The following is a 12,119-nucleotide window of genomic DNA, read 5'->3' as shown; positions in this document are numbered from 1 at the left end:
AAGAAACACAGAAACTCTGACAAAATGAGGAGGCAGAGGAGAATGTTCCAAACAAAACTACAGGATATGACACCAGAAAGAGGGCTACATGGAACAGAGATGACCAGTCGTCTTGATAAAGACTTTAAAGTACAAAGTCTTAAGTGCGCTCAGGGATCTATGGAAAAGTATTGAGGATCTAAGGGAGGACTTCAAGGAGATACAAGAGCTGCAGAAGAGCCGCTCCGCTGAAGGATGCGGTGACTGAGATGAGTGAGATTGTGCGGCGCTTGTCTTTCTCCACCTGGCTTATTTTGCTAAGTATAATGCCTTCTAGATTCAACTGTGTTGTTGTGAATGGCAGGATCTCTTTTCTTTTTATGGCTGGCTGATATTCCATTGTGTATGTAAACACATCTTTATCCATTCATCTGTTGATAGACACTTAGGTCGCTTCCATATCTTGGCTATTGCAAACAGTGCAGTGATAAACATAGGGGTGCATATATCTTTTCGAATCAGAGATATAAATCATATCTTTAAGGTAAAAGAAGGTCACTGAAACAATGCAGGAATCTGTAAAAAAGGAATGTTCGAGAAATGTGGAAAATTTAAAATACGGTAAAAAATTAAAAGATAATACAAATAAGGAATATAAATCTAGAAAATAGAACAAACTAGAGAGAAAGTAAGAGGAGATGTTTAAAAATTAATGAAGGTAGACCAGAGCCCAGTATCTGAAAAAAATTAGTTTCAGAGTATGTAGACAAAATGAAGGGGATTAAATTTTCAATGAAATGCAGGAAATTTTCTCAACAGCTGAATGACTCTCTGGTTTGCAAAGACACAGGAAGTACTTAGCAAGGTGGATTTTTTAAGAAGTAAGTCAGGAAATTTCAGACATGGTGATTAAAGAGAAGATCCTTTAAAGATACAAAAAGCACTTTCAATGGAGGAAAAAAGTCCTATTTCTAGGCCCAGAAGCCAGAAGGCATTGATGAGACGTCAGTAGCACCACTAAAACCTAGAAGGCAGCAACAGTTTCTTTTATACCCAGACTGGCAGTCAAGGATGAGGATAAAGATAAGAGAGATCTTAATGAATTTACTTCCAATGCATTCATTCCCCAGAAGTTACTAATAAAAAGGCATTATGGAAAATTAAAGAAATCTAAAAAGAGGAAGACTGGGATTGAGGAAACTGGACATCCAACACAGAGATGACTGAACATTAAGATATTGTGTGTGTGGTGTGTATTTAAAATTAATAAATTAAGTATATTTTTTAAATGAAATTTAAAAGTTAAAAAGTGTTTTTTTTCCCCTTAGGTAATGTATTTCTCTATTCATTTAGAATAAGACATTTTCTTCTGTATCAGTACATGTCAGGGTGGAGACTTGTATTTCACATTGTGACTTGCAATTTATATTCAGTCTTGAATCCCTTAGCAATGATACTTAATAATTTCAGTTTTGTGACTAAAAACTATTCTTTGCAGATATATTTACTTCCAAAAGTGGTTTGATCTTTACAGAATAATTTTTTAACATTATTAGCCCCATGATATACTGGTGGAATTCTAATATCCTAGGATTTTCATATCTGGTTTTCATGTTTTTATTTCACTACTTTTCAGAAATTTTACAGTTGTGCTTATTCTTTTTTTTTTAAGAGTGTAAATAGAATATTTATTTGCAATGAAATGATATATCATAATAACATACTAACGTCCAAAAGCTGAAAATTCCACATCACAAAACCCAGGGGAAATGTGACATGTTTACTAGTTGAACATACCTCTACAATATTTTTCTAAATTTTTGGCTCTCTCTATATGACAAACAATTATTCTATAACATTTTTATCTATAGACAAATGGGAAAGATAAGTCAGTCTACTTGAAATGCATTTTGTTATTATTAATTCTGAGAAGTTTTTTTTTCAATTTCTAAATCATTACAATATCATGTGAAATACTTAGACATTTATAAAGTTTGGGATAAGCTCTACCCAGTTTCCCTAGTCTGTGAGTGATGAGAGTCATGGCATTTCCGGTTTCTTGTGTGGTGACTAATTTTTTTCTTTTATTCTTTTTTTTTGAGAGGGCATCTCATATTTATTGATCAAATGGTGGTTAACAACAATAAAATTCAGTATAGGGGGGTCAATGCTCAATGTACAATCATTAATCCATCTCAAGCCTAATTCTCGTCAGTCTCCAATCTTCTGAAGCACAACCAACAAGTTCTTACATGGTGAACGAATTCTTACATAGTGAATAAATTCTTACATGGTGAACAGTACAAGGGCATTCATCACAGAAACTTTCAGTTTTGGTCACGCATTATGAACTATAAACAATCAGGTCAAATATGAATATTCGTTTGATTTTTGTACTTGATTTATATGTTGATCCCACATTTCTCCCTCTATTATTATTATTATTTTTATTTTTAATAAAATGCTGAAGTGGTAGGTAGATGCAAGATAAAGGTAGAAAACATACTTTAGTGCTGTAAGAGGGCAAATATAGATGATCAGGTGTGTGCCTATGGACTAGGTATTAATCCAAGCTAGACAAGGGCAGCAAAACATCCACGGATGCAGACGATTTCTCTCAAAGCAGGGGGGGTGAGGTTCTGAGCCTCACCTCTGTTGATCCCCAATTTCTCACCTGATGGCCCCCCTGCGACTGTGCCTGTCTGTCTTAGGTTGTTCCTCCCTTGAGGAATCTTACCCGTCTCTGGCTAACCAGTCATCTTCCGGGGCCATACAGGGAAATGTAAAGTTGGTAAGTGAGAGAGAAGGCACGTTGTTTGAAAAGGTTAGCTTTTTACTTCTTCGCAGATTTACGCCCTGTGGCTTCTATGCCCCGCACTTGTCTCAAGGTATCTTTACCACCTGGAGGAATTATGATACTCGGTAAATTCGATATGAGGCACGAATTCTATTTAAGGGTTGTAATTAGGAAGGAAGAAGAAAGGCTATAGAGGTAGCATATGGAAGAAAACATGGGAGGATTGATTATTTCTTTGACATATCTTCTTGTAGAGTGCCTTAAGCATGTATAGGTTTTAAACTACTAACTAATTTGCGCTCACATATTAACATAATAGGAATATGGTGACATAAACAAAGCAAATCTATAATTACCATCCATCTCCAGTGAAGCCAAGAAAACCATTTAGGCACCCTAGGCATTTGTGAAAATTTATCTATGATATGATGGATATTGTCCAACTCTACTTGAACAGTCTGACAGAAATCAGACAAATTAAAGCAGCCCATTTCTGGGATCTGTTCACATCCCATATGTTCTTTTAACCGTAGATAGTCTATAGTCATAAGATTTTGGAGTGCTACAACTTGCACCCCTCCCAACTCCTGGTTGAGTTCCAACAGTACAGATCCGGTCAAATTCGTTGTCTCACTGTATGCACATGCCAGCCTAGACATCTCCCTCCTCATTCCAATGGCAAGTCCAGGAAACGGTGGGGTGGATGCAGCCACAACAGCAGCATCGCCCAGATCCCTGTGGAGACTTTTTGATGATCATCCCCCTGGCACAAGTCCTCCAGAGAGTGCTGATGCCGGAAGCTCCTCCTCATATCATATCTTAGTTCATTTTCTGGGTATCCAAGCTAGGCCTTGATCTTCTACATAGAAACAAACAGACCCTTTGCCCACAGTTTGACATGCCCTCTATACCACTCTGCAGAACTCATTGGAGGTCAGCACACAGGAACTGCTTTTTTTTTTTTTTTTAATTAAGAGAAAGGAATATTATCAGAAAAGAGTACCTCCATAGCTGATCATCTAACACCCTTTAAGTGATCAACAGTAAGGATATTTAAAGCATGCGTTAATCTTTGATTTACCAATAGTTTTATCCTATCAAGGAGTAATCCCCCTTTTCTTTCTTTCTTTCTTTCTTTCTTTCTTTCTTTCTTTCTTTCTTTCTTTCTTTCTTTCTTTCTTTCTTTCTTTCTTTCTTTCTTTCTCTCTCTCTCTCTCTCTCTCTCTCTCTCTCTCTCTCTCTCTCTCTTTCTTTCTTTCTTTTCTTGTTTTTTTTGTTTAATCTTTAATTTACACTTACATGAAGAATACTATCTTTACTATGGTCTCCCCTATATCAGGTCCCCCCTAACAACCACATTATGGTTACTGTCCATCAGCTTAGCAAAATGTTGTAGAATCCCTACTTGTCCTCTCTGTGTTGTGCAGCCCACCCTCCCCTTTCTCCCTCCCCCCCATGCATGCTAATCTTAATACCCCTCTTCTTCTTCCCCCCTTATCCCTCCCTGCCCACCCATCCTCCCCAGTTCCTTTCCCTTTGGTACCTGTTAGTCCATTTTTGGGTTCTGTAATTCCGCTGCTGTTTTGTTCCTTCAGTTTTTCCTTTGTTCTTATACTCCTCAGATGAGTGAAATCATTTGGTATTTCTCTTTCTCCGCTTGGCTTATTTCACTGAGCATAATACTCTCCAGCTCCATCCATGTTGCTGCAAATGGTTGGATTTTTCCACTTATGGCTGAGTAGTATTCCATTGTGTATATGTACCACATCTTCTTTATCCATTCATCTACCGATGGACATTTAAGTTGCTTCCAATTCTTGGCTATTGTAAATAGTGCTGCGATAAACATAGGGGTGCGTCTGTCTTTCTCAAACTTGATTGCTGCGTTCTTAGGGTAAATTCCTAGGAGTGGAATTCCTGGGTCAAATGGTATGTCTGTTTTGAGCATTTTGATGAACCTCCAAACTGCTTTCCACAATGTTGAACTAATTTACATTCCCACCAGCAGTGTAGGAGGGTTCCCCTTTCTCCACAGCCTCGCCAACATTTGTTGTTGTTTGTCTTTTGGATGGCAGCTATCCTTACTGGTGTGAGGTGATACCTCATTGTAGTTTTAATTTGCATTTCTCTGATAATTAGCGATGTGGAGCATCTTTTCATGTGTCTGTTGGCCATCTGTATTTCTTTTTTAGAGAACTGTCTGTTCAGTTCCTCTGCCCATTTTTTTAATTGGGTTATTTGTTTTTTGTTTGTTGAGGCGTGTGAGCTCTTTATATATATTTTGGACGTCAAGCCTTTATCGGATCTGTCATTTTCAAATATATTCTCCCGTACTGTAGAGTTCCTTTTTGTTCTATTGATGGTGTCTTTCACTGTACAGAAGCTTTTCAGCTTAATGTAGTCCCACTTGCTCATTTTTGCTGTTGTTTTCCTTGCCCGGGGAGATATGTTCAAGAAGAGGTCACTCATGTTTATATCTAAGAGGTTTTTGCCTATGTTTTTTTCCAAGAGTTTAATGGTTTCATGACTTACATTCAGGTCTTTGATCCATTTTGAGTTTACCTTTGTATATGGGGTTAGACAATGGTCCAGTTTCATTCTCCTACACATAGCTGTCCAGTTTTGCCAACACCATCTGTTGAAGACACTGTCATTTCCCCATTGTATGTCCATAGCTCCTTTATCAAATATTAATTGACCATATATGTTTGGGTTAATTTCTGGAGTCTCTAATCTGTTCCACTGGTCTGTGGCTCTGTTCTAGTGCCAGTACCAAATTGTCTTGATTACTATAGCTTTGTAGTAGAGCTTGAAGTTGGGGAGTGAGATCCCCCCTACTTTATTCTTCTTTTTCAGGATTGCTTTGGCTATTTGGGGTCTTTGGTGTTTCCATATGAATTTTTGAATTATTTGTTCCAATTCATTGAAGAATGTTGCTGCTAATTTGAGAGGGATTGCATTAAATCTGTATATTGCTTTGGGCAGGATGGCCATTTTGACGATATTAATTCTTCCTAGCCATGAGCATGGGATGAGTTTCCATTTATTAGCGTCCCCTTTAATTTCTCTTAAGAGTGACTTGTAGTTTTCAGAGTATAAGTCTTTCACTTCTTTGGTTAGGTTTATTCCTAGGTATTTTATTCTTTTTGATGCAATGGTGAATGGAATTGTTTTCCTGATTTCTCTTTCTATTGATTCATTGTTAGTGTATAGGAAAGCTACAGATTTCTGTGTGTTAATTTTGTATCCTGCAACTTTGCTGTATTCCGATATCAGTTCTAGTAGTTGTGGAGTGGAGTCTTTAGGGTTTTTTATGTACAGTATCATATCATCTGCAAATAGTGACAGTTTAACTTCTTCTTTACCAATCTGGATTCCTTGTATTTCTTTGTTTTGTCTGATTGCCGTGACTAGGACCTCCAGTACTATGTTAAATAACAGTGGGGAGAGTGGGCATCCCTGTCTTGTTCCTGATCTCAGAGGAAATGCTTTCAGCTTCTCGCTGCTCAGTATAATGCTGGCTGTGGGTTTATCATATATGGCCTTTATTATGTTGAGGTACTTGCCCTCTATTCCCATTTTGCTGAGAGTTTTATCATGAATGGATGTTGAATTTTGTCAAATGCTTTTTCAGCATCTATAGAGATGATCATGTGGTTTTTGTCTTTCTTTTTGTTGATGTGGTGGATGATGTTGATGGATTTTCGAATGTTGTACCATCCTTGCATCCCTGGAATGAATCCCACTTGGTCATGGTGTATGATCCTTTTGATAAACTGTTGAATTCTGTTTGCTAATATTTTATTGAGTATTTTTGCATCTACATTCATCAGTGATATTGGTCTGTAATTTTCTTTTTTGGTGGGGTCTTTGCCTGGTTTTGGTATTAGGGTGATGTTGGCTTCATAGAATGAGTTTGGGAGTATTCCCTCTTCTTTTATTTTTTGGAACACTTTAAGGAGAATGGGTATTATGTCTTCTCTGTGTGTCTGATAAAATTCCAAGGTAAATCCATCCGGCCCCGGGGTTTTGTTCTTGGTTAGTTTTTTGATTACCGTTTCAATTTCTTTGCTCGTAATTGGTTTATTTAACTTTTGTGTTTCTTCCTTGGTCAGTCTTGGGAGGTTGTATTTTTCTAGGAAGTTGTCCATTTCTTCTAGGTTTTCCAGCTTGTTGGCATATAGCTTTTCATAGTAGTCCTTAGTAATTCTTTGTATTTCTGTGGTGTCTGTTGTGATTTTTCCATTCTCATTTCTGATTATGTTGATTTGTGTTGATTCTGTTTTTCTCTTAATAAGTTTGGCTAGAGGCTTATCTATTTTGTTTATTTTCTCAAAGAACCAGCTCTTGGTTTCGTTGATTTTTGCTATTGTTTTATTCTTCTCAATTTTGTTTATTTCTTCTCTGATCTTTATTATGTCCCTCCTTCTGCTGACTTTAGGCCTCATTTGTTCTTCTTCCAGTTTCGATAATTGTGATGTTAGACTATTCATTTGGGATTGTTCTTCCTTCTTCAAGTGTGCCTGGATTGCTATATACTTTCCTCTTAAGACTGCTTTTGCTGCGTCCCGCAAAAGTTGGGGCTTAGTGTTGTTGTTGTCATTTGTTTCTATATATTCCTTGATCTCTATTTTGATTTGTTCATTGATCCATTATTTAGTAGCATGTTGTTAAGCCTCCATGTGTTTGTGAGCCTTTTTGTTTTGTTTGTAGAATTTATTTCTACTTTTATACCTTTGTGGTCTGAAAAATTTGTTGGTAGAATTTCAATATTTTGGAATTTACTGAGGCTCTTTTTGTGGTCTAGTATGTGGTCTATTCTGGAGAGTGTTCCATGTGCACTTGAGAAGAATGTATATCCTGTTGCTTTTGCATGTAGAGTTCTATAGATGTCTATTAGGTCCATCTGTTCTAGTGTGTTGTTCAGTGCCTGTGTCCTTACTTATTTTCTGCCTGGTGGATCTATCCTTTGGGGTGAATGGTGTGTTGAAGTCTCCTAAAATGAATGCATTGCAGTCTATTTCCCTGTTTAGTTCTGTTAGTATTTGCTTCACATATGCTGGTGCTCCTGTATTGGGTGCATATATATTTAGAATGGTTATATCCTCTTGTTGGACTGAGCCCTTTATCATTATGTAGTATCCTTCTTTATCTCTTGTGACTTTGTTTTGAAGTCTATTTTGTCTGATACTAGGACTGGAACATCTGCCTTTTTCTCCTTTTTTCCATGAAATATGTTTTTCCATCCCTTGACTTTTAGTCTATGCTTGTCTTTGGGTTTAAGGTGAGTTTCTTGTAAGCAGCAGATAGATGGGTCTTGCTTTTTTATCCATTCTATTACTCTGTGTCTTTTGATTGGTGCATTAAGTCCATTTACATTTAGGGTGACTATTGAGAGATATGTACTTATTGCCATTGCAGGCTTTAGATTCGTGGTTACCAAAGGTTCAAGGTTAGCTTCTTTAGTATCTTATTGCCTAACTTAGCTCGCTTATTGAGCTGTTATATACACTGTCTGGAGATTCTTTTCTTCTCTCCCTTCTTATTCCTCCTCCTCCCTTCTTCATATGTTGTGTGTTTTGTTCTGTGCTCTTTTTAGGAGTGCTCCCATCTAGAGCAGTCCCTGTAGGATGCCCTGTAGAGGTGGTTTGTGGGAAGCAAATTCCCTCAGCTTTTGCTTGTCTGGGAATTGTTTAATCCTGCCATCATATTTAAATGATAGTCTTGCTGGGTACAGTATCCTTGGTTCAAGGCCCTTCTGTTTCATTGCATTAAGTATATCATGCCATTCTCTTCTGGCCTGTAGGGTTTCTGTCGAGAAGTCTGATGTTAGCTTGATGGGTTTTCCTTTATAGGTGACCTTTTTCTGTCTAGCTGCCTTTAAAACTCTTTCCTTGTCCTTGATCCTTGCCATTTTAATTACTATGTGTCTTGGTGTTGTCCTCCTTGGATCCTTTCTGTTGGGGGTTCTGTGTAATTCCATGGTCTGTTCGATTATTTCTTCCCCCAGTTTGGGGAAGTTTTCAGCAATTATTTCTTCAAAAAGACTTTCTGTCCCTTTTCCTCTTTCTTCTTCTTCTTGTACCCCTACAATACGAATATCATTCCTTTTGGATTGGTCACATAGTTCTCTTAGTGTTGTTTCATTCCTGGAGATCCTTTTATCTCTCTCTATGTCAGCTTCTATACGTTCCTGTTCTCTGGCTTCTATTCCTTCAATGGCCTCTTGCATCTTATCCATTCTGCTTATAAATGCTTCCAGGGATTGTTTCACTTCTGTGATCTCGTTCCTGACATCTGTGATCTCCCTCCGGACCTCATCCCATTGCTCTTGCATTTTTCTCTGCATCTCATCCCATTGCTCTTGCATTTTTCTCTGCATCTCTGTCAGCATGTTCATGATTTTTATTTTGAATTCTTTTTCAGGAGGACTGGTTAGGTCTGTCTCCTTCTCAGGTGTTGTCTCTGTGATCTTTGTCTGCCTGTAGTTTTGCCTTTTCATGGTGATAGAGATAGTTTGCAGAGCTGGTATGAGTGACCGCTGGAAGAGCTTCCCTTCTTGTTGGTTTGTGGCCTTCCTCTCCTGGGAGAATAGCGACCTCTAGTGGCTTATGCTTGTCAGCTGTGCGCAGACAGGGCTTCTGCTACCTGCCCGTTTGCTATGGAGTTTATCTCTGCTGTTGCTGTGGGCCTGGCCTGGCTGGGGCTGCTCCTCCAAAGTGCTGGAGCCCCGTTGGAGGGGGAGTGGCCGGGAGGCTATTTATCTCCGTAAGGGGCCTCTGTGCTCCCTGTTGCCCAGGGGGTTAGAGTGCCCAGAGATCCCCAGATTCTCTGCCTCTGTTCTAAGTGTCCTGTCCTGCCCCTTTAAGACTTCCAAAAAGCACTCTTCAAACCAAAACAACAACAGCAACAATGAGAGAGGGAACAGAATAAAAAAAGAAAGAGAAGAAAAAAAAGGAAAAAACGCGATTCTTTTTTGTCATCAGGCGCTGGTCCCATGCACCTGCTCACCGGTCCCGCCGCCCTGCCTCCCTACCACCGGGGTCCCTGTCCCTTTAAGGCTTCCAAAAAGCGCTCGCCAAAAAAAAAACCGCTCCGGTTTCTTTCCACCCGCCGGAGCCGGGGGGAGGGTCGCTTGGGTCCCTCCGGGCCGGGGCTTGTATCTTACCCCCTTCGCAAGGCGCTGGGTTCTTGCAGGTGTGGATTTGGTCTGGATGTTGTCCTGGGTCCTCTGGTCTCTATTTTAGGAAGAGTTTTCTTTGTTATATTTTCATAGATCTATGTGTTTTGGGGAGGAGATTTCCACTGCTCTACTCACGCCGCCATCCTGGCTCCGCCCCCAGTTGTGGTTATTCTTAACAATCATATTTTAATTGTAAAAGATACCAAGTTTGAAATCAGGGAGTCTGTTTTAGAAATCCTTCTTAATCTTCAATTTGGGAATGTTCATTCAGACTTATTATTTCCATTTAGGAAAATAGTACAAATAGTTCCAAACTACTTTACCAAAGACATTTTATCATTAAGAATGAACATGTGGAGTGGGAGCCAATATGGCGGCGTGAGTACAGCAGTGGAAATCTCCTCCCAAAACCACATATATTTTTAAAAATACAACAAAGCCAATTCCTAACAGAAAGACCAGAAGACACAGGACAACAGCCAGACTACATCCACACCTGTGAGAACCCAGCACCTTGTGAAGGGGTTCCTGTGTGGTGATCTCCAGTAGGTTCTTCACAATGGTAGAAAGGTCATATCAAAGTGTGGGCAAAGGGTTTGTTTGTGTTTATACAGAGGATCAAAGCCTAATTTGGCTACACAGAAAACGAAGTAAGATACGATATGAAGAAAAACTTCCAACATCAACATCCTCTGGAAGAGTCATTCCAGAAGATGACCATCAAAAAACTTCAACAAAGATCCTGGCGCTGTTGCAGTTGTAGCTCCATTCATCCCACCGGTTCCTGGACTTGCCATTGGAATGAAGAAGGAGATATCTAAGCTGGCCTGTGCATACAGTAAAACAACAAATTTGACTGGATCTGTACTGTCGGAACTCAACCAAGAATTAGGAGAAGTGCAAGTTGCAGTGCTCCAAAATCATGGGACTATAGACTATCTACTGTTAAAAGAACATATGGGATGTGAACAGTTCCCAAGAATGTGTTGTTTTAACTTGTCTGATTTTTCTCAAACTATTCAAATTCAGTTAGACAATGTCCATCATATCATTGATAAGTTTTCACAAATGCCTAGGGTACCTAACTGGTTTTCTTGGTTTCACTGGATATGGCTGGTAATTTTAGGTCTGCTTTTATTATGTAATCTGTATTCCTATTCTGTTAATGTGTGTATGCAATTTAATTAGTAGTTTGTTAAAACCTATACATGCTTATGTTACTCTACAAGAAGATATGTCAAAGAAATAATCAATCTTCCCATGTTTTTTTCCATCTGCTACTTCTATAGCTTTTCTTCTTCCTTCCTAATTACAACCCTTTAGTAGAATTCGTGCATCATATCAAAAATTGCCGAGTATCATAATTCTTCCAAGTGGTAAAGATACCTCAAGACAAATGCTGGGCAAAGAAGCCACAGGGCATAAATCTGCAAGGAAGTAAAAAGCTCACCTTTTCAAAGAATATGGCTTCTCTCTCACTTACCAACTTCTACATTTCCCTGTATGGCCCCGGAAGACGACTGGTTAGCCAGAGATGGGTAAGATTACTCAAGGTAGGAACAACCTAAGACAGGCACAGTCACAGGGGGGCCATCAGGTGAGAAATTGGGGATCAACAGTGGTGAGTCTTAGAACCTCACCCCCCCCTGTTTTGAGAGAAATCTTCTGTATCCATGGATGTTTTGTTGCCCTTGTCCAGCTTGGATTAATACTCAGTCTATAGGCACAGACCTGATCATCTATCTACATTTGCCCTCTTATAGCACTAAATTATGTTTTCTACCTTTATCTTGCATCTACCTACCACTTCAGCATTTTATTTAAAAAATTATAATAATAAGGGAGAAATGTGGGATTCACATATAAATCAAGTATAAAAATCAAATGAATAATCATATGTGACTTGATTGTTTATAGTTCATGACGTGTGATCAAAACTGAAAGTTTCTGTGATATTACTGCTCTTGCACTGTTCACCGTGTAAGAACTTATTCGCTATGTAAGAACTTGTTCACCATGTAAGAACTTGTTTGTTATGCTTCAAAAGATTGGAGACTGACGAAAATTAGGCTTGGGGTTGATGAATGATTGTGCATTGAGTCCCCTATACAGAATTTTATTGTTAACAACCATTTGATCAATAAATATGAGAGATGCCCT

The 12,119-nt window shown here is 38.7% G+C and overlaps 2 protein-coding genes across 2 annotated transcripts in view; one reads left to right on the top strand and one right to left on the bottom strand.

Moving 5' to 3' along the window:
- LOC108387192 (LHFPL tetraspan subfamily member 5) overlaps positions 1-12,119 on the bottom strand; it is a 145,200-nt gene that overhangs the window by 73,832 nt on the left and 59,249 nt on the right. The window lies entirely within an intron of this gene.
- The window catches only part of SRPK1 (SRSF protein kinase 1), a 109,979-nt gene that overhangs the window by 62,005 nt on the left and 35,855 nt on the right, over positions 1-12,119 (top strand).

The sequence above is a fragment of the Manis javanica genome, chromosome 16 (assembly GCF_040802235.1).
Source record: "Manis javanica isolate MJ-LG chromosome 16, MJ_LKY, whole genome shotgun sequence".
Classification (NCBI taxonomy): Eukaryota; Metazoa; Chordata; class Mammalia; order Pholidota; family Manidae; genus Manis; species Manis javanica.
The sequence above is the reverse complement of the archived record's forward strand: the minus strand, read 5'-3'. Positions and strand labels throughout refer to the sequence as shown.